The 22200-nt window shown below is 40.3% G+C and overlaps 1 protein-coding gene across 5 annotated transcripts in view; it reads left to right on the top strand.

Moving 5' to 3' along the window:
* Positions 1 to 22200, top strand: part of SGMS2 (sphingomyelin synthase 2) — an 83542-nt gene that overhangs the window by 231 nt on the left and 61111 nt on the right. For 2 of the 5 annotated variants that reach the window (XM_077142604.1, XM_077142599.1), the window contains exon 1: positions 193 to 453. The exons of 2 other annotated variants lie outside the window; for them this stretch is intronic. The gene's annotated coding sequence lies outside the window, so the exon portion shown is untranslated. Of the gene's footprint in view, positions 1 to 192; positions 454 to 502; positions 741 to 22200 lie in introns of those variants that run through there. One more of the 5 variants, XM_077142600.1, reaches the window with a different exon arrangement.

Below are 22200 nucleotides of genomic sequence, written 5' to 3'. Positions count from 1 at the left end.
TGGAAATGGAGTGGGCGGGCGAGAGTGTGAGAGAATGAATGATGTCAGAAGCGCGCAGGGCGCAGGACGCGCGCGGCGGGCGGGGAGAGCGGGCCACGGGGCCGCGGTAAACACCCAGCGCCGCGCGGCGGACCGAGCCGGGCGGGCAGACCCCGCCCACGGCGCGCACAGAGCCGCCCTCGGCCGCCGCAAGCCCGGCCCGTGCAGCGGCGCCGCCGAGTGCGGTCTCGGGGGCGGCGGCCGCGGGAGGCACCCGAGAGGTTCCTTGCGTCGTGGGGTTGCGGCGCAAGTGGGCGAGACCCGGAGCAAACTTTCTAGCGGCTTCGGCCCGGGGGTGCCGGCGGCCGGCGCTGGCCGCGGTGGCTGCGGCAGCGGGCTCCGTCCCTCCGTGGATTCCCTTCCCGGGAGCAAGTGCCTTCGGCTGGGAGCGTCTGGAGCCACAGCTGAGAGCGGGTAAGGAGCGCCGGGAGAGGCTGGAGGAGGATGGGCTCCGAGGCGGCGCGTGCTGAGAAGCGACAGGAGGGGGGAGAAGGTGGATTAAGAAACGGGGACGTGGCTCTAATTCTGCCCCCACCCTCAAGGCATCATTCCTTGGATTTTTTTTTCATAGAGGAGGGATGTGTGGCTGATTATACTGCTCTGAGCATTGCACTCGTGCATTTGCAACCATTTCGGGTAATTTGGTCCTGGTGTTGAAGGGACACGGATTAACCATGGCTTGTCCAAGAGCCGCTCAGGAGGTCGGTACTGAAGTTCAGGCGGTGGAGGAGGGACTGTCATTTTCTTTCTTGAGAGGCACTTATTGATGATGTGTGAACAGGAATTAGCACAGGTTTTGGGCTGCCCACCCTGAAACCGTTCAACATTCGGCAGTCCAGAGCAGCTCCCCTGAAGGAACTTGGCGTCTTAGCGCAAATAAGTGAGTGAGTGGACCCTTGTCAGGACCTGCGGAATACGGATAATCGTTAATAACCTGCAGTTACATCTTGTAACAACTCAAATGGCATGTCCTGTAATCTTTTATTTATTAATTTTAACCATATTTCCGTTTCAAGTCTTGCGTGCTCTAATGTGACCTTAAAATCTTCTTGACATGTATATTGAATTTTGAAGAGATTCAACCCTGTTCAGTTTTTCCGGGTTGGGCGTGGATTTTTGAATCTATACTTAACTTTTCAAATCCTTGGTTTTTCTCCTGGCCTCATCTATAATCTGTAAATCCTCAGACACGTTACTAAAGCACTCTGAACACGTAAACTATTTCAACAAATTTCCTACTTTTAAATCTGACCGGCTGGGATTTAGCATGGAAAGTCAGTGTTAGGGATATCTTTTGGCAAGTTCTGTGCTAGGTGATGTCTTCAGGAAGTTAAACATTTCAGGGTGGATACCTGAAAGGATTTTGGGTCCCACCTTGTTTGGGAACTGCCACAGTGAATAGGACCTGCCATTAACTGTTTCAGCAACATCAGAGCAGTGGCTGAAAGTGAAAAACCTGAAATTTGGAGGAAGAATACAAGTATGATAGGCTCTCTAACTTTATTTACCCTTTCCTTGTTTATTAAGAAGCAGTGTAAAAGTTTCCTTGATGTGCTGATATTTTTACTTCACAGTAATCTTCTGGTTGAAGTGGGGTTTTTTACTAGTTAATATTTAATTGGGGTTCTTTGGTTTCATTTTTAAGCAAAGCTGGGTAACTTATGAACCCAGAGGAAAACACCTTAGACATTTTTGATTTGCTGCTCTCTTTTTTCTCAGTTTCTTTTCTCATGGAATCTCACAAAAGCTATGAGAAATGTTTGGAAGATCTTAAGCATTTCTTCAAGAGTTCTTGAAAATATTTGGTCCTACCATATCTATAACAACAATTTTTAGGGTCAAAAGTCATGGGAGATGATCTTATTTTCTGTGCAGGGTGATGTAGAGAGATCATGGGCATCTGATCAGAATCAGGGAGACCTGAGGCTAACTGCACTTGGTAACTCATTAGCTGTGTAACTTGGGAAGCAAATTAAACTCTCTGGGACTTTTGTGGGACTTCAAACAAAATGATATTTTAAAGCGCTTAGCCCATAGTGTATGGAAGAAATAGTAATGCCTTGTGTCTATTAAAATAGATAATGTGGTAAAATGAGAACTTGTCTTTTTTTTTTTAAGAAATGATACTTTAAGGTGAGATGTTTGTTCCTTTTTTCTTTTTTTTTAAGGAACAATTGCTGAAAATTCGAGACCGTTTCAGACTTAAGCGACCTACCCACCTTTATCTAATTCTCTTATGAGGGCATTGAAGCCTGTATTCTGAATTACTATGAGAAATTTCTTCATTCATTTAGTGAACACTTAGTAAGCAACTACTGTATACCAGCCACTGTAGTAGCTCCAGCAATGCTAAAATGGAGACACTGTTAATACCCTTGAGGCTTAATAGTCTTGCAGAGGGAGGCCCAAGGCTTTGATTATGAAGGAAGAAAAAGGAGGGGGGGATGCAAAAAAGAGCAAGTATCTCACAAGTGATAAAGGGGTAGGGAGTTGGAGGGAAACAAGAAGGGAACTATAATTAATTTAGCTGCCTTTGATTTTTTTTTTACCATATTGAGAATTAGAAAACTTTCTCCATTCTCTTTAACTAAGATCTGAGAGTTTTAATTTCTGTGTTCCTGTAGTGTTTCTCTAAGATTTCAGCAATTGTATCAACCATTTTTGTGGGCTGCCCACTATTGTCTGTGCCTTCTTTTGTGAAGGATTTATTAGATGAAATGAGACCTATCGGCCTTTTTAAAGTACTGTTTGTTTACCGTTTGGCTAAACAAATGTATAGCCAAAAAGCCTGTACTGCTTTCTTGGGGAACCATAACAGAATGGAGCAGTTTTAATTTTGCCAGGCAGCTCTCTGAAATAAATTCTACTTCTACAGTTTGCTTTATTAGTACCCAGTCAGTTAGATAAGGTAAATATCTTCAAGCATACATTTAGCAGATATATCACCAGATTTAGAGTGTTTCATCACTTTTAAAGAGGTCATCATTTTTAAATCTTACAGATTTGCTGTTTGATCTCATGAAAAGTTTGATCTTTTGAAAAATACTTTGTATTTTTATATTGTATATATTATTTATAATTTTAATATATATTATATATTGTGGGGTTAAAAAATGCAAAATATTACCTTAGCTAGTTTTCATTTTAATTATAAAACATCTCTTCATTTACGTTTTCTCATGTTTACTATAATAACACAACTTCTTTGCTACTCTGAGTCAATCTTAATTTCTGTTTTAATTTAATTTAGCATTTAATTTCTAATGCTAGTTAGTTTATTCTTATGTTTTTCGATACAGGATGCTGGAATATGAGTGGTGTTAAATTTAGCCTCTCCACCTAGAGAAGCCTAAATCAGTTCAATTAATTTTTACGGCATAACTCAAAACAGAATTTAAAGAAACAGCTGATAGAATTAAAGTGTAAATAGGATAATGAGTTATTTGCTAATTGTTTTTTCCTACTGCCAAACTTTTATCATTTGATTTGGTTACAAGAATTTAATATACAGCCTTACAATTTGTGTCTTAGGTTGATAGTGTCACTCAGCTTTTGAATCAAACTTGTGCAAAATCTTAGCTTTTTTTTTTCAGTAGAAGCATTAACTGACTTGAATGTTTTATACATTCAAGTTTATAGAACACTTCTTTCAAAATTCCATTTTGTACAGTGAAAAAAAGAAAGCCACGTACTGAAATTGCTGAAAAGGAATGGATGACAGGAGATGAAAAGTAATGAATTCAAGGCCAGAGAGACAGAAAAAACTAAAAAAATCAGGGCAATTGAAATACTCTGAAAGAGCCCTTCAGGTAAGTGGCACTTCTCCGCCTGGTAGTGCCTGCGCTGTGGCTCATTTGTAGTGACAAATTTTGATTGTGGAAAAGCAAGAGAACCCAGATGTCAGAACCAACTTCAGGCATAATTGAGAAGGAGCTAAAATATTCGCCCCAGATGTCCCCACCTCCAAGTTTAGCTGGCAGTATTTGTCTACAGCAAACGGTTCAGTGCTTATATGAATAAATATAAATTGTTATTTAATTGAAAACCCTATAACCATATCCATCTATTTATGGAAAACTGGAGGATGAGCACCTGCTACCAAGATTTAATCCCCTCCTTCATTAAAATGATTAGAAATTCAAAATATATGATCAGAATTAAGCTTTAACATTTTTTCGCCACGAACTGAAGAGGCAGAAAGGAGGTGGGAAAACAACTACAGAAAGATGGAAATGTTCCCAAGGCACGTTCTGTGTCCCTGGAAGATTTGTTCTTAATCACTTTATTCAGGAGACCTCTTGGTAACTGGCTTCTCTTGTTGGAGCTGGGATGGGTTCATGGTTGTGTCATCCTGGAGAGCCTGGCCTCAAGTGGGGGAAGATGTGTGGAAGGGCCTCTGGCCTGCTCTGCTAATGTGAATCGTCTGGGGAACCTGCCTCTTAACATCCATGTATACACCCCTAGAAGGCATATGTCAGGTGAGGTTTTTCATTGAAACCTTACCTGACAATGTAATTAGATAGACTGACCTAATGCTTAGAGGAGATGTGGAAGAACGAGCTTTTATTTAATAGTAGGGAAGAGGGGTAAAGAAAGTACAAGTGGTTTTGGATCAGCCACCACACAAGAGGGACAGAACTGCTTGGAGTACTGCAGAGGTATGCCTTTAGATGGTAGCCCAGAGGGCGGGGGGACCTTCTAGGAAAAGGCTCATATAGCAGCAGCTGAATGTGAGGCTAAGCCTTCAAAACAGAGACCAAATGATTGACTTGGTTCTCCAAGCTTCACCACTCACAGCAGCTAGAGCCTGTGCTGTAATATAGTCATGGTTAAATAATGGCAGGTACTGTGAGACAGGTACTAAAGAAATTGAAATGAAATATCTTCACCTTCAGACAGTCCTGCAATATAGACATTGTTATCTCCACTATGGAAGTGCAAACATAATTCCTGAAGGCTGATGTATCCAAGGCTGCAGAGCTGGTGGAAAGTGGAGCTGGGATTTGATACCAGGACCGACTGATTCTAACACCCGTGCACTTTCCGATAACCCTTTCGCTTTCTGAATCTCCACTAGCTTCTGAGATGTGCCAGATTTTTTGGATATGCTTTGATATAGGATTGTACATCTACCACCCCATCTCCTGGAATGTTTCTCTGGTCTGTGTCGCCTTAAGGTCCAGAAGTAATTTAGGGGTGAACCCCAGGAGTTTGAGTCAGACTGGCCTGGATTTGAGACCTCGCCCCCCTACTCACCACTGAGTAGCCCTGAACAGCTCCCTCAGACAAACTTTCATTTCTTAGCTGTGAAATGGGAATGAAATAGTCTTTATTTCAGAAGTTTCCATACAGATTACATAACTTAATATGTGTGAAACACTGAGAGTCTGCGGTGCAAGGGTAGCTCAGTGTTAGAAGTCTTGCCTGTCATGCCGGAGACCCAGGTTCCATTCCCAGAGCCTACACGTGTCAAAAAAAAAAAGAAAAAAAAATAACCAATATTAATACTACTAATACTCAGTGGCTCAACTGACTTTTTTTTCATACAAACTGCTCCTCTTACTTTTTTTTTTTTTTTTTAACATCATCCGGCATGGCAGGTGAGAATTCTGCCACTGCGCCACCATTGCCTGCCCTCCTCTAACTTTTGAGTCTCAAACCTGTTACCTCAGACAGCAGATCCTTACTTCTCATTTAAGGCCAAATGAGAAATAAAGAGAAACAAGGATCCTGTCCTCAGCCCCCACCTCATCTTTCTTCTGGGGTTAAAACAAAATGATTGGAGTAGGCTGTGCACTGCTATTGTATTCACGAACGTTCATAAGAAGTTTATCATACCAGCTGTGCAGGCTGAAAAGCTTTGGAAGCTGCAATGCCAATATGCCCACACTCCCAGCAGACACTGGAAGCGTTGGTCTAGCACAATTGGCACTGTCCCTCTCAGAGGTCAGCCTTCTGGGGAGTGTTGTACCATGAACACCACTGTCCCAGAAAACGCTGGAGGTCGTTAAGGATCACAAACCCTACTGTCCCCGCCAATGCTATGTATCCTTCTTTAGGAGGCCCTGAGATGGTTTATTTAACATAGCTGCTACTGTCTCCTGGGATTTGCATTTGTTCAGGGAGTTGTTTAACCATCGGTTATTACTACCCCCTTCATGCCTGCCAAAGTCTAATAATAACAAAGGGCAGTGTTATAAAATTAATACTATATACCATTTATGGAAAAATGCCACTGAATATATATATATTCTGTAGTATGATTGGCAAGTTATAAGCCGCAACAGACATGTTTAAAATTCTATGGTGCCCAGTATTGTACTAGGGATTGCTCTAAGCACTTAGATATATTGCTCTAATATATTTTTAACCTTTAGGATTGTCACTTATTGTAAATTAAAATAGTTAAAAATCCTTGTGCTGATTTGAAACTGTTATGTGCTCCAGAAAAGCCATGTTCTTTATCCTAATCCAGTCTTATGGAGGGAGACCTGTCATTGGGTGGGACTTTTTTGATTAAATTGTTTCCATGGAGATGTGACCCACCCCAGTTGAGGATGGGACCTTTTGATTAAGTAGTTTCCATGGAGATGTGTCTTTTTACCCATTCAGGTTCGGTCTTAATCCACTTACTGGAGTCCTTTAAGAGGGAACCATTGTGGAATAAGCTCACAGCCAACACAGGGACATTTGGAGATAGAAAGAAAATGTCCCTTGGGAAGATATTTGAAACCTGAAGCAAAACGACCAGTGCCCGCCAGCCACGTGTCTTCCCAGCTGACAGGTGTTCCAGATGCCATCAGCCTTCCTTGAGTCAAGGTGTCTTTCTCAGGATGCCTTAATTTGTACATTTTTCTGACTTTAGAACTATAGAGTTGTAACTTAATAAATGCCCTTTATAAAAGCCAACCCATTTCTGGTATATTGCATTCCAGCAGCATTAGCAAATTAAAACAGTTCTTATTTTAGGAGCATAGCTTGTATGTTTCAGGTTTCTTTGACTGTTTTCCAGTTTTTGGGGACCAGGTTAGGCAGAATAATAGTCCCCTAAAAATGTCTTGTGGCCTAATCTCCAGAAACTGAATGTTTTGTTGCACAACAAAGAGAATTAAGGTTGCAGATGGTATTAAGTTAGCTAATCAGAGAAAGTTAAAACATAGAGATTATCTTGATGGGCCCCCTGTAATTACGAGGGCCATTAGAAGTGGTAAAGGGAGAAGAGTCAGAGCTGGAGAGTTGGAGGGGCCACATCTCCATGGAAGCAACCTAATCAAGAGGTCCCACCCAGCAGCAGGTCTGCCTCCACAAGATTGGATTAAAAGAACATGGCTTTTCTGGGGGACATAACAGCTTCAAACCAGCACACAGATGTTAACATTTTTAGGTCTATTTTATTTTACATGTAAATAAACCACACTAGGAGAAGGGAGAGTTAACTTTCTATAATTCTAGACACTTTTTTCTTTTGCATGGGCAGGCACCGGAATTGAACCTGGGTCTCCAGCACGGCAGGTGGAAATTCTGCTACTGAGCCATTGTCACACTGTTCTTCTAGACATTTTTACAGCTAGAAGATGTTTAAAATGATAATTAGTACCAAGGTTTCAGCAAAAAAAAAAAAAAAAAAATCTTACTGATTCCGGAGCAAGTAGAGCCACTGTGGACCTTTTTCTTCAGAGTTCTCTAACAGAAGAGATGTGGCTCTTTGCCCTACATCATGGTTGTTTTGACCTGACATTTTTTGGGGGTAAGATGGTAGTACCAACATGATGGTGGTGATGGTGGGAGAGATTATCACTTGACTTTAAACACCAGGTTCCTTTTAATTTCTCTTAACCTTTCTCTGCCTACCTAGCCATGTTATCTTGAACCCTCTGAGAGCAAGAGCGCATCTATACAAGGACTTCTTTAACTGTAATGAATTAAACAAATATGAAGTTATTTCATTTATCAGATAAGGAGAACGTGCTCTGATTACATTTGTAACATCCCTCTGGCTGCTGGAGAGAGAGTGGAGTGTAGTCGGTGGCAAGATTAGAAACTAGATCAGTTAGAAAACTCTTGGCCACTTTTTGTGTGAGAGGTGACGTAGTTTGGACTAGGCTGATGGTATTGGAGATGAAGGGCTGGATGGATTTGAGAGTTTTGGAGGAAGAATCAACCAGACTTGCTGATAGGTTTGGGTGTGTAATGTGAGAGTAGGAGAAATCAAGCATGACTCCTCTTTTTTTTTTGGAGAGTGAGTGGGTTATTGGGAACAGAGCTCCGGTTTGGCCATGGAGTAGTTTGAATTGCCCAATCATCATTCTAATGGAGTAGATGTCAAATAGCCAGTTGTGACAGAGAGACCAGTGTTCAGTGGCGAGATCAGGTCCAGAGTTATGCCAGCAAAAAGGGATATATAAAATCTTGGGAATGGAAACCTAAATATCCCAGGGAGATTTTGTAGGCAGGGAAGAGAGACTGAGGTGAGGCCCTAAGGAATAACAGCATTTATGGGTCAAATAGGAAACTGAAGAGTAACCAGTAAGGTAGGAGGGCCAGAAGCGTGGTGTCCCAGATGCCGAAAGAATTGAGGGTTTAAAACAGGACAGAGTAATCCGTTCTGTTGTAAGTTCTTGAGGAGTTGCGCAAGATGAGAATACAGTGTTCGTTGGGTTTAGCAACACGGAGGACTTGGGTGACCTTGCTGAGCGTTTTTAGAGAAGCGGCTTAAAGAACAAGTGAATTGACCTCCTGCATCCCCGCTGGAAACTTTCCTCCCTCTGTCCCTTCTCCTCTACCTCCACAGGCCAGGTGCTCCTTGGCTTTCTGATACCCAGGCCCTTCTCTGACATTGGGCTACTGTATTTTAATACGATTTTCGGTTGATGTCTTATTGCTTCTAGACTGTGAACTCCTTGAGAGCAGGAGTTATACTTTTTTTTTTTTTCCATTTCTTAGCATGGTGCAGACATTCAGTATACATTTGCTGAATTAGTGAATTGAGTATTCTGGAATATTGCCATCTTGTTTGTTGTGTCTACCACTGTGTTCTGTCAGGCAGAGCAAATAAAGAGCCTGGGTTTCTTGATTCCCAGTCTGCCACCCTCTTCCCACACCATCAGCTTTCTGTAACCACTGCCTTGCTTGGACTAAAGATGCCTTTTGCCCAGCACTGTATCACCTTCTCCTCCTCCTTCATGCCAGCTGCCAGTGGTTGATGCTGAAGGTTTGCTTAGCTCATGTCTTCTCTTCTCGGAAGTTTTCCTTGTGGTTTTAACCTATATCCTTTCAAGGAGACCATATGTGAAAACTCGTGGAATCACTTCTCATCTATTTCAGAAACTTCCCCTCTTTCCTGCCTCTTGAGTTTTGTAGACAGGGTTATCTCCTGCTACTTCATACAGTGAACTGTTTCTGAAACTTTTGTTTCATTGCACACTTGAGGGTCTTAAGGCCCTGGCAAGTTTGAGCTTCATTGGCCAAGCAGCAACTTACTAGCAACTCCAAGGAATTCTTTTTTTAACAGGTTTTCCCTTTTTTGGTAATTATTCTCCTACTTAGCCTGTGTGGAAATGTTTTATTTTTCCTTCTACTCTACTTCTATAATTTTGTTTTCCACTTAATTATCCTCCTGTTGCAACACACCAATTATACTGTTGCTGTGGAGATATGAACTGTATGCTACTGGAGGATTATTCCTTTAGGTGGAAAGATAGAAGCAAGAAGACAGAAATCTTGTCTTCAGGCAAATGCTTCCTAGTAACAAAAATAATTTAAAGGTACTACAGACTGTGGTATAGAAATGTCTGTATAGGATTTATCTGTATTTTAAAAGGGATTGGCATCCTTAAAAATATTAATTTTAGATTCTAGCCATATTAGAAATAAACTCCCTGTTAGAATACCTGAGTATTCATTCTTTATATCGTTTGTGTGATAGGATGTTGCCCCAAGTGGACTTCATCTTTTAAAATGCATTTTCTTTTTTAAATCACTTTATGAAGAGGTCATGTTGTAATATCATTCCATCTGACTTTTATTTCATGAAATCTTGCAGTTTTCCACAGACTGGTAAAATGATCATCTGTCCTAGTTGCTAAGGACAGTCTGAATATATTGCTATTGTTCTTGTGTAATTCTTAATAAGTCTCTTTCATTCTCAAAACTGGCCTGGTTTGGCTGTTAAATTGTATGTTCACCCTAATTATATGGCACATTTATTAGGAGACTGGGGAATGGAGTATTTCGTGTATATATATATATAAATATATATGTATATGTATTTTTTATTTTCATATACATAACATATATGTATCCACATACGTGCATTTGTTTTTTCTTTTGCCTTTTCCATCTAAACTTGTATTTTGGTATAGAATCTTGTCAGATATCTTGACTCTGCTATAGAAAGAGACGTTGTTTTGTTGCTTTGTAAGCAAGTTGAAAGAATTTCTTCTCTGGAAGATCTGATTTCTTATATTTATTTTTTAACTGTTTTTATTAATAAAAAAATTAACAAACGAAGCATTAAGATATCATTTCATTCTACATATACAATCAGTAATTCTTAATATCATCACATAGTTGCATATTCATCATTTCTTAGGACATTTGCATTGATTTAGAAAAAGAAATAAAAAGACAACAGAAAAAGAAATAAAACAATAACAGAGAGAAAAAAGATTATACATACCATACCCCTTACCCCTCGCTTTCATTTACCACTAGCATTTCAAACTAAATTTATTTTAACATTTGTTCCCCCTATTATTTATTTTTATTCCATATGTTCTACTCTTCTGTTGATATAGTAGCTAAAAGGAGCATCAGACACAAGGTTTTCACATTCACAGAGTCTCATTGTGAAAGCTATATCATTGTTCAATCATCATCAAGAAACATGGCTACTGGAACACAGCTCTACATTTTCAGGCAGTTCCCTCCAGCCTCTCCGCTACATCTTGAACAACAAGGTGATATCTACTTAATGTATAAGAATAACCTCCAGGATAACCTCTCAACTCAGTTTGGAATCTCTCAGCTATTGACACTTAGTCTCATTTTACTCTTCCCCCTTTGGTTAGGAAGGTTCTCTCAATCCCTTGATGTTAATTCTCAGCTCATTTTAGGGTTTTTCTCAGTCCCTTGATGCTGAGTCTCAGCTCATTCCAGGATCTCTGTCCCACGTTGCCAGGAAGGTCCACACCCCTGGGAGTCATGTCCCATGCAGAGAAGGGGAGGGTGGTAAGACTGCTCATCATGTTGGCTGGAGAGAGAGGCCACATCTGAGCAACAAAAGAGGCTTTCTTGGGGGTGATTCTTAGGCCTAAATTTTAAGTAGACTTGACATATTCTTTGTGGGGTTAAGTTTCATATGAACAACCCCCAAGACTGGGGGCTCAGCCTATAGCTTTGGTTGTCCACACTGCTTGTGAGAATATCACAACTTGATATTATCACAACTTGGGGAAGTTGAATTTCTCCCCACTCTCACCATTCCCCGAAGGGGACTTGCAAATACTTTTCTAGTCACTGATCAAATCACTCTGGGATTCATCGGGGCATCACTTTGGACAAACTAACAAAATCTCATGTCCTACCTGAGATTCCAAGTACTTATGACATTCAATCAAACTATCTACATGAGTTATATTAGGAAATGCTCTAGTCAAAATATAAATTTTGTAACAAATAAACATTTTTTGCTTTAGTCTCACACATAAGGTGACATTTTAAAGTATTGATTATCATCTATTTTCAGCACCCTGCAATAATGACATTCTTTTGTTCTTCCTCATGCAAAAACATTTTTAAAATTTGTACATTGTACATTTCACTATTATTATACACTCTAGGCATTCCTAGATTATACCATCTCGATCTTTACCATCTATCTTTCTTTCTGATTTCATCTATGTCCCCAGCCCTCCTTCCTCTATCATTTTCACATGCAGCTTCATTCAGTGTTTTAACATAACTACATTACAGTTAAGTAGTATTGTGCTGTCCATTTCTGAGTTTTTATATTCAGTCCTGTTGCACAATCTGTATCCCTTCAGCTCCGATTACCCAATATCTCACCCTATTTCTATCTCCTGATGGTCTCTGTTACCAAGGAAATATTCCAAGTTTATTCACTAATGTCAGTTCATATCAGTGAGACCATACAGTATTTGTCCTTTTGTTTCTGGCTAATCACACTCAGCATAATGTCCTTAAGGTCCATTCATGTTGTTACATACTTCATAACTTTATTCTGTCTTACAGCTGCATAATATTCCATCTTATGTAAATGTTACAGATTGTTTAGTCAACTGTCTATTGATGGACATTTTGGCTGTTTCCATCTCTTGTTAATTGTTAATAATGCTGCTATAAACATTGGTGTGTAAATGTCCATTTGTGTCCTTGGCCTCGTGTCCTTTGAGTAGAGACAGCATATAGATGGGTCCTGTTTTTTAATCCATTCTGCCAGACTATGTCTTTTGATTGGAGAGTTTAATCCATTAACATTCAGTGTTATTACTGATGGGTAGTACTTTCTTCTACTATTTTGCCTTCTGGATTTTATATGTCATATCTAATTTTCTTTCTTTTTACCTTTACTCATAGTCTTCCTTTCTACCCTCTTCTCCACACCTCTCTCTTCTGTCTTTGTATCTGTCTCTAGTGTTCCCTTTAGTATTTCTTGCAGAGCTGGTCTCTTGGTCACAAATTCTCTCAGTGATTTTTTGTCTGAAAATGTTTTAATTTCTCCCTCATGTTTGAAGGACAGTTTTGCTGGATATAGAATTCTTGGTTGGCAGTTTTTCTCTTTTAATAATTTAAATATATTATCCGACTGTCTTCTTGCCTCCATGGTTTCTGCTGAGAGATCTGTGCATAGTCTTATTGGGCTTCCCTTGTATGTGATGGCTTGCTTTTCTCTTGCTGCTTTCAAGATCCTCTCTTTCTGTTTGACTTCTGACATTCTGATTATTAAATGTCTTGGAGTATGTCTATTTGGATCTATTCTCTTTGGGGTACACTGCACTTCTTGGATCTGTAATTTTAAATCTTTCATAGGAGTTGGGAAATTTTCAGTGATAATTTCCTCCATTAGTTTTTCTCCTCCTTTCCCCTTCTCTTCTCCTTCTGGAACACCCACAACACGTATATTCGTGTGCTTCATATTGTCTTTCAATTCCCTGAGTCCCTGCTCATATTTTTCCATTTTTTTCCTTATAGTTTCTGTTTCTTGTCGGATTTCAGATGTTCCATTCTCCAGTTTTGAAATCCTATGTTCTGTCTCTCGAAATCTACCATTGTAGGTTTCCATTTTTTTTTCATCTCTTCTACTGTGTCTTTCATTCCCATAAGTTCTGTGATTTGTTTTTTCAGACTTTCAGTTTCTTCTTTTTGTTCTTTCCTTGCCTTCTTTATATCCTCCCTCAATTCATTGATTTGGTTTTTGATGAGGTTTTCCATGTCTGTTCGTACATTCTGAATTAATTGTTTCAGCTCCTATATGTCATTTGAATTGTTGGTTTGTTCCTTTGACTAGGCCATATCTTCAATTTTCCTAGTGTGATTTGTTATTTTTTGCTGACGTCTAGGCATTTAATTACCTTAATTAGTTTATTCTGGAGATTGCTTTCACTTCTTTTATCTAGGGTTTTCTTGCTGGATGAATTTGTTCTCTATCTGTTCTTTGACATTCTGTTCAGCTTTATCTGGATGTTTAGCTTAAGTTTTGTTTAACAGAGGAGAATTTTTCAGTTCTTGTTTTCTTGTTTCTTGCCCTGCTTGTGTAGTGCCTTTCACGCACACACATTTAGGAGGATCTACTTAGATATTATAGACCCCAGCCAGATTTTTCCAGACCAACCTGGCCTCCTATCAGGAGGAAAGAGTCACCTGCATCGGTTTTCCCTGAGGGTGAGACCCAGCAGGTTGAAAGACTTCCCTGTGAAGTCTCTGGACTCTGTTTTTCTTATCCTGCCCAGTATGTGGTGCTTGTTTGACTGCAGGTCCCACCAGCATAAGATGATGCGGTACCTTTAATTTTGGCAGACTCTCCCTGCTGGGGGCGTGGTGGAGACAGAGGAGAGGTTATAGGCTGGTTTTAATGGCTTCAAATTACCAAGCCCTGGGGTCTGAATTCCTTGATGGAGGGATTCCACCTGAGTTGGGCTTCACCCCTCCCCTGGGGAAGGCACAGGCTCCAGACAAGCCCCCAAAAGAGCTCACTTCTGCCTATGCCTGGGGCAGTTGCAGCCTGAAAAGGCCTGCCACTGTATCCAGAGGCAGTCAAGCCTTTGTAGATACACAGCCACAAAAACCTCTGTTTCCTTCTTTTTTTTCCCCCCTCTTTCTGTCAGTCCTGCCCCCTTGGTGCCGGGGCAAAAATGAGCAACCTCCACTTTGATCAGGTTCACCTAAGATGGGGGCCTATTTTTAGTAGTCAGAATTAGTTAATTAGTTCCACAATTGGTGTTTGATTGTGCACAGTCCCTGCTGCTGGTAAAGTCCTTTCCTTTCCCCTCTGGGAAGGGGCCTGTGGGGGAGGGGTGCTGGTTGCCACAGCTTCTGGGGGGGCTCGCAGCCAGTCCAGCTGGTCCAGACTGGGGTATGCTGTGTGTCTGGTCACTGACATGGCCCCAGGAGCTGTTCTGTACTGTTTCTGATTATTTAGTAGTTGTTCTGGAGGACGAACTAAAACGCACACGTTGTTAAGCCGCCATCTTGACCCGGAAGTCTGTCTCTTATATTTTTACTAAGACTCATTTCCCTGTAATACCCAGCCTGGGTCCTCCTACATGGGCAGGAACTACTTTCAGGGGCAATGTTGTGAAGCCTCAGCTGTTCTGATTTAAATTTACTTTCCATGTTCTCTTAAAGTTGCCTGCCCCTCCCCCTTGCGTGCATTCATCTCTTTTTCACATTAGATTTTTTTTTCCCCTCTATCAAGTGTGGAATGGGGTTATATCCTAGACTGTTCCATTGCCTTATCTCTCTTAGCAGTTCTATTTAACGATATGCACGATGGTGGAACAATAGCCACTGCCATAGGCGTGGAAAGATCTTTTCAAATCTTGGGAGGTAGAAAAAAAAGTACTGTTTTGCTACTCAAGCTCATATTTAAAAAGTATGCACATTCCTTCCCTAACCCATCCTCTTAAATATCAAGTTTATTTTGTAAAAATTCTGAATTATGCTAAAATTTTAATAATTTGAGTATTAAAAGTCTTTGGGAAAGTTTCTGACAGGTTGTGCTCTGGGGCCTTAGTGAGCCTTGAAGTGGTTTTAGAAAACGAGTCAGTGAACTGCTGGTGAGAGTTAATCTCTAGAAAAGAGTCGCATACCCTTTGTTGCATTGGGAGAATCAAAGTCGGGGAAGGACTTGGCAAGAACTGAGAATTTGTGCCAGGCTTTATGTATCATAAACAGAAGAGACATGGCGCCGCCCTCATGGAGCATAGCGCCTGGTGTGGAAGACTTCCACTTAAAAGGAGCAAACAAGTGTAGAATGGCAAGTCGTGGGATTCTGAGTAAGAGGATTGCTTGTGCAGAGAAAGAGAGAATAGAGAGGAGATCTGCTTCAGAGGGTGATCAGGAAGGATGCCTTTCTGGGGGGAGCATTTGAGAAGGTGCTGGTTATTTATGATTGTTAATCATAAAGCTGGTGGTGTATCAAGCTGTGACTCAGGTTGAATAAGTTGTTGAAAGTAATTTAGCTAATTAATAGCAAATATGAGGCCATCTCTGGGTTCTCTATCACGGTGTGTCTCAACTCTTTTTTTTTTTTTCCCCCTTTATTGCCCTCAAGGAGCTTTTGAGGCCTTCCCCTCCCTTCACTCCATTTTCTCCTTTTTCGTCATGAAGGTTTTTTTGTGTGTATGCTGTATGGTAGCGGGGCACATGTCATTCTTTTTCCATGTGAGTTTCTCCTTATTGCAGCACCATTTGTTGAATTTTTGTTTGTTTGGGGCTTTGTTTGTTTGCTTGTTTGGGAAGTGCATGGGCCAGAAATGAACCCAGGTCTCCCCCGTGGCAGGTGAGAATTCTACTACTGAACTGCTTTTGCACCCCCTTCCCCATTAAGTTTTAAATACCTTTTTAAAAACTACCAACCATTGTAAGAGCTAAGATTTTTCACTCTCCAGGAACCAATTTGTACCCCAGTTTTAAGTATGTGCTCTGTTGGTTATTGTCTTTAAGGATCATTTTGGAGCAGAGATGGACTTTTATTGGCATTATGTAATCTACCATGAGGTTGGAAAGAGTGAAATAAAAATGTTGGAATTAGATTTGGAATTAGATTACTAGGAAGGCTGGGATTAATCAGTCTCCTTAACCCAATTTGGTGCCATTTCCAGGACAAACTGGAAAGACCAGGTTTAGGAAGACAGCGATTGTTAGGATGAGGTTTTCAGGTTTTAATTCTGTAGCCTGAAGACTGGGATGTGCACAGAATTGCAATTTTGGGCAGATTAATTTGGCAGACTCTTCTGCTATTATTGTGGAACATGGTGTCGAAAATCATAAGAAGGGTGCTATGACAGGGATAAAAAGGAAAACTTTGATCAATAAATTCTGTGGTTCAGAGGCAGCGCAACATTTGTCTACAAGAATTGAGAAGAAAATTGAACTGTAAGACTTGGGCTACTAGTAACCCTTTTCAAAAAGGGAAATGAGGGACGTGTATGTCCCAGTTTCCAGGCAGCTCTACAAACACCACACAATGGTGTGGATTAACAGGAACGTATTGGTTCAAAGTTGAAGAAGCTGCCAGTTTGCTTCCTCCTGGGTTGGTTACACTCTGACTGGCTGGCCATCCTTTTGTTTCCTTGGCTTTTCTGTCAGTTGGTGACATCCTTTCCTTTCTCCTCCAGGTTCCCTTGACTTCTGAATTGTGGCTCTTCCAATGGCTTTCTCTTTATAGAGCTTTCAGCAGTAGGATTAAGATTTAATCTCGGTCAATTAGGCCACATTTAACTAAAAAAGGCTCTGTTTATAGGAGATTCACGCCCACAGGAATGGACTCAGATTAAGATCATGTTTTTTTTCTGGAATATATAATCTAAGCTACCACATAGGGTATAACTATTCCCTTATCATTGCGGTTCTTCTCACAGGTCGAGGTGCTAACAGATTGTACATGTCTCAAGGACATGGGTTTATCAAGGATAATTCACACATTTTAGGTTGAGAACAATGTAGATATGTATATTTGAAATATATGTAAAGGAAACTATAGTCTGTATCTCTTTTTCTATATCTACCGCGTATGTGTGTATGGGAGAATTCTACACCAAGTTAGTTCTAAATATCTGGCAGTCATGGAAACAAGTAAAGTGTACCAGTCTTTTATGTTATTTAATTTTTTTAAATACCAAAAAACACCAAACAAACACAAACATTTCTATTTTGATCATTCCATTCTACATATATAATCAGTAATTCACAATATCATCACATAGTTGCATGTTCATCATCATGATCATTTCTTGGAACATTTGCATCTATTCAGAAAAAGAAATAAAATGAAAACAGGAAAAAAATTTAAATATACCATACCCCTTACCCCTCGCTTTCATTGATCACTAGCATTTCAAACTAAATTTATTTTAACATTTGATCCCCCTATGATTTATTTTTATTCCATATGTTCTACTCATCTGTTGATAAGGTAGATAAAAGGAGCATCAGACACAAGGTTTTCACAATCACACAGTCACATTGTGAAAGCTATATCATTATACGATCATCTTCAAGAAACATGCCTACTGGAACAGAGCTCTACATTTTCAGGCAGTCCATTTCCTCTTGAATAACAAGGTGATATCTACTCAATGTGTAAGAATAACCTCCAGGATACCCTCTCAACTCTGTTTGGAATCTCTCAACCATTGCCACTTTGTCTCATTTCACTCTTCCCCCTTTTGGTCAAGAAGGTTTTCTTAATCCCTTGATGCTGAGTCTCAGCTCATTCTGGGATTTCTGTCCCACATTGCCAGGAAGGTCCACACCCCTGGGAGTCATGTCCCACATAGACAGGGAGAGGGTGGTGAGTTTGCTTGTTGTGTTGGCTGGAGAGAGAGGTCACATCTGAGCAACAAAAGAGCTTCTCTTGGGGGTGACTCTTAAGTCTAATTTTAAGTAGGCTTGACCTACCCTTTGTGGGGTTAAGTTTCATATGAACAAACCCCAACACTAGGGGCTCAACCTATGGCTTTGGCTGTCCACACTATTTGTGAGAATATCAAGAATTCAACTTGGGGAAGTTGAATATTCCCCCGTTCTCACCATTCCCCAAAGGGGACTTTGCAAATACTTTTTTATTCACTGTTCAAATCACTCTGGGATTTATTGGGGCATCACTCTGTACTAATCAACAAAATCTCATGTCCTACTAAAGGTTCCATGTACTTATGGTGTTCAATTAAGATGTCTACATAAGTCATATTAGGAAATGCACTAGTCAAAATATAAATTTTGAAGGTGTACCAGTTTTTTTTTTTTTTTTTTTTTTTTTTTTAAAGAAAGACAGAGAAGGAAGGAAGGATAGAAGGAAGGAAGGGAGGAAGAAAGGGAAACATCTTTAAACATTTTCTTATTTTATTATATTTTGTTTGTTTTGTTTGTTTGTTACATGGGCTGGGGCCGGGAATCGAACCGGGGTCCTCCGGCATAGCAGGCAAGCACTCTTGCCCGCTGAGCCACCGCGGCCCGCCGGTGTACCAGTTTTAATGGACCGTCTTTTGATATAATTTCCATTGTGCCTCTATGAATTTCTGTTGTGCCTCTATGAATAGGCTCAATCTAGCTAAAAAAAAAAAAAATAGAGTTCTGAATTATGTAGCGATTGCTTGCTTCTATTGTTCCTTTATCAGTGTTTGGTTTGCTGAAGCAGCCAGAATGCAGTCTTTTTCAATGGAGGTTTATTAGGTTGCAAATTTACACTACTAAGGCATGAAAATTTCCAAATTAAGATCTCACGAAGAACATACCTTCTTGGAGAAAAGGCTGCTGGCATCCAGGGTTCCTCTGTCACATGAGAAAGCACATGGTGACATCTGCTGGTCCATCTCTTCAGAATGTTTTAGGGCTCTCTTGGCTTTTACTGTATTTTCATCCTTCCATGAAGGACTCCAGTAAAGAGTATTAAGAACCACCTTGAATTGGGTGGGTCATATCTCCATGGAAACAAAATAATCAAAAGGTCCCTCCCATAATAGGTCTGTACCCACAAGAATGGATTAGAAGAACATGGCTTTTCTGGGATGCATAACAGTTTCAAACGAGCACATTCCACCCTATGGACCCCCCAAAAGATATGTTCTTTCCATATGCAAAACACATTCATTCCATCACAGTATCACAGAAGCCTTAAACCATTTCAGAAACAACATAAGTACATTTCAAAGTAAAAAAAACAGTATACATCTCATCAAAATCAGCTACAGTTATGGTCTGTCCGAAGACAAAATTCCCCTATGGCTGTGGACCTGTAAAACTTAGAACAAGTTATCTGCTTGCTTTCAAAAAAGGACAGTCACAGGATAAACCTTCCCATTTCCAAAGAGGAGATTGGAAAGAAAACAGAGATCAGATGTCCCAAACAGTTCTGAAAACCTGCAGAGCAAACTCCGTTAGATTTCAGTCATTTACAGGAAGGTGTTTTATCCTCTGGGCTTGAGAGAATGGCAGTCCCAACCTCTCCATGGGTTTAACACAGTGGCCCTACTTTCTGCAAACTCTGGGGTGAGGGTTTAAACATTTCCAAGCGTTGGGAAGACCATCTTGATCTTGGCCCCACCCTCTTCAAGCATTGGGAATCGGGGGGCACCTAGACTCTGCCATCTCCAGGGCACAGATTCAGCCCCTTCAGAATGGTGGAGTGGTGGCCAAGTTCTCACCGATCCCCAGAGAATGTGCTCCACCCTCTCTGAAGCCTGGAACAGCAAAACTTCCTGAACAATGAAGTGACCATGATCCCCTCAGTTCCCCAGGCATTGCAGAGCCCTGAAGTGGTAACACTCTTCCTAAACAATGGGACGGAAGGCCCACCCTCTGAAAACTCTGAGACAAATCGACAGTCTCCATGTGCAAGGGTGGGTCTGCTCTTCTGGCCGGAGGTTTCTTGACTCCAGACCTCAGCTTCCATGGTTCCACCTTTAAAGTCCTTTTCCCCTTAATTTATTCTCTTAGTCTATGCTGGCAGTGGTTGCGTCCATGCAGATCTCACAAAAAAACTTGTCAATTTGGCATGCAGCATACAGGGGTTCCAACTTTTAGACAGTAGGACTCTCTACAAATCCTTCCTGGAAAACTCCATTTCCAATCCTGGCTAAAATGGCTAACTGTTAAATCCTGACATGGAGCTCAATTTTCTGGGGACTCTCTTTCCAGGAATTCAGTTATCCAAGCCATCAGTTTCTGGTTTCTTTGTAACCAATACTTTGGTTCTTAACTTATCCCTTTTCTAGTATTTTACTAGAAGTTGCAAGGGGAAGCCACACTGCATTTTCCCCAGTTAGTTTAGAAATTTCCTCAGATAGATATCCGAGCACATCACTTTCAAATTCTACAATCCATCCAACACCAGTACTCAATTTTGCCAAAATTGTTTGCCACTTTAAAACAAGGGTCACCTTTCTTCTAGTTTGCAATGACACATTGATCATTTCTGTCTAAGGCCTCATCAGAAGTATTTTTAAGAGTTCACGTTTTTTCCAACAGCCTCTTCAAAGCAATCCAGGTCACTCCTATTAAGCATCTCACAATTCTTCCAGAATATTCCTCTTAACCATTTGTAAAGCCATTCCAGCATTTTTGGTATTTTCAGATCACAGCATCCCACTTCTCTGGTACCAAAATCTGTTTTGGTTTGTGAAAGCTACTGGAATACAATCTACCAGTAATGGATTGGCTTTTTTTTTTTTGGTTTTGTTTTATTTTTTTGGTATGCTGTATGGCAGGGTCACATTTCATCCTTTTTCCATGTGAGTATCCCATTATTGCATCACCATTTGTTGAATTTTTATTGTTTGTTTGTGTTTTCCTTCGTGTGTTTTGCTTATTTATTTGTTTTGGGGAAGTTCATGGGCTGGGAATTGAACCCGGGTTTCTCACATGACAGGTGAGAATTCTACCACTGAGCTACCCTTGCACCCCTGTGGGTTGGCTTTTTCAATGGATTTAGTAGGTTACACATTTACAGGTCCGAGGCCATGAAAATGTTCAAATGAAGGCTTCAAGAGGAAGATAGCTTCTCAGAGGAAAGGCTGCTGGCATTGAGGTTCCTCTAACATGTGGGAAGGCACATGGCAGCATCTGCTGGTCCTTTGCTCCAAAATGTCTCTGGGCTCTCTTGGCTTTTACTGTATTTTTATCCTCTCACAAAAGGCTCCAGTAAAGAGGATTAAGACCCACCTTGAATTGAGTGGATCATATCTCCATGGAAATAACTAATCAAAAGGTTCCACCCACAACATGGCTTTTCTGGAGTACTAACAGCTTCAAACCAGCACCATCAGACATTAGTCACAGTAGATCTTAACTTGTTTTCAAGACTCTATCCATTGGAATAATCTGAACCTTTTTCGTTTGTTTCGTTTTCCTTCTTGACAAGTAAATTGCATTTAGAAGGTGAACAATGAGCAAGAAAATTGTGAAACTGTATACAGGGGGATGTAATTTAAACAAGTTCTTTCCAAATGGCTTAGTAGACAAGACAAAATAAAGGCAATATGTGACATTAGTCCATAAATTTCATTTGTTCTTTGCCCCATTTGCACAAGCAGTTGAGATCCTACCATGCTTTGCTATGATGACTAAAGCAAAGGAGGCTGGACTTTTAAAATAATGTCCTTTATCCTTGCTTCTAGTAAAATGTTATCTGTGAAATGTTAGGGTTGGACACATACTCATCTTTTTAAAATAGAAGCAACTAACTACTTTTGAATTCTGATCATCTTTTGATTCCCTTCAACATGGAACTTAAAAGAAGAAAATATCAATAAGATGCTTTTTTGAATAACTTCTTCTCCAAAACCTAATATTTATTCATTTAAATTAAATTATATTTTATTCTAAAGACATTTGGGATTGATTCTTTAAACAGGTATAGCTCTCTGGTGAGCTAGCTTTATTATCAAATATTTCTTTATAAGCCACAAGAAGTATTACTAA

The sequence above is a fragment of the Tamandua tetradactyla genome, chromosome 24 (assembly GCF_023851605.1).
Source record: "Tamandua tetradactyla isolate mTamTet1 chromosome 24, mTamTet1.pri, whole genome shotgun sequence".
Classification (NCBI taxonomy): domain Eukaryota; kingdom Metazoa; phylum Chordata; class Mammalia; order Pilosa; family Myrmecophagidae; genus Tamandua; species Tamandua tetradactyla.
Note: the sequence above shows the minus strand (reverse complement) of the source record. Positions and strands in the feature narration are given on the sequence as shown.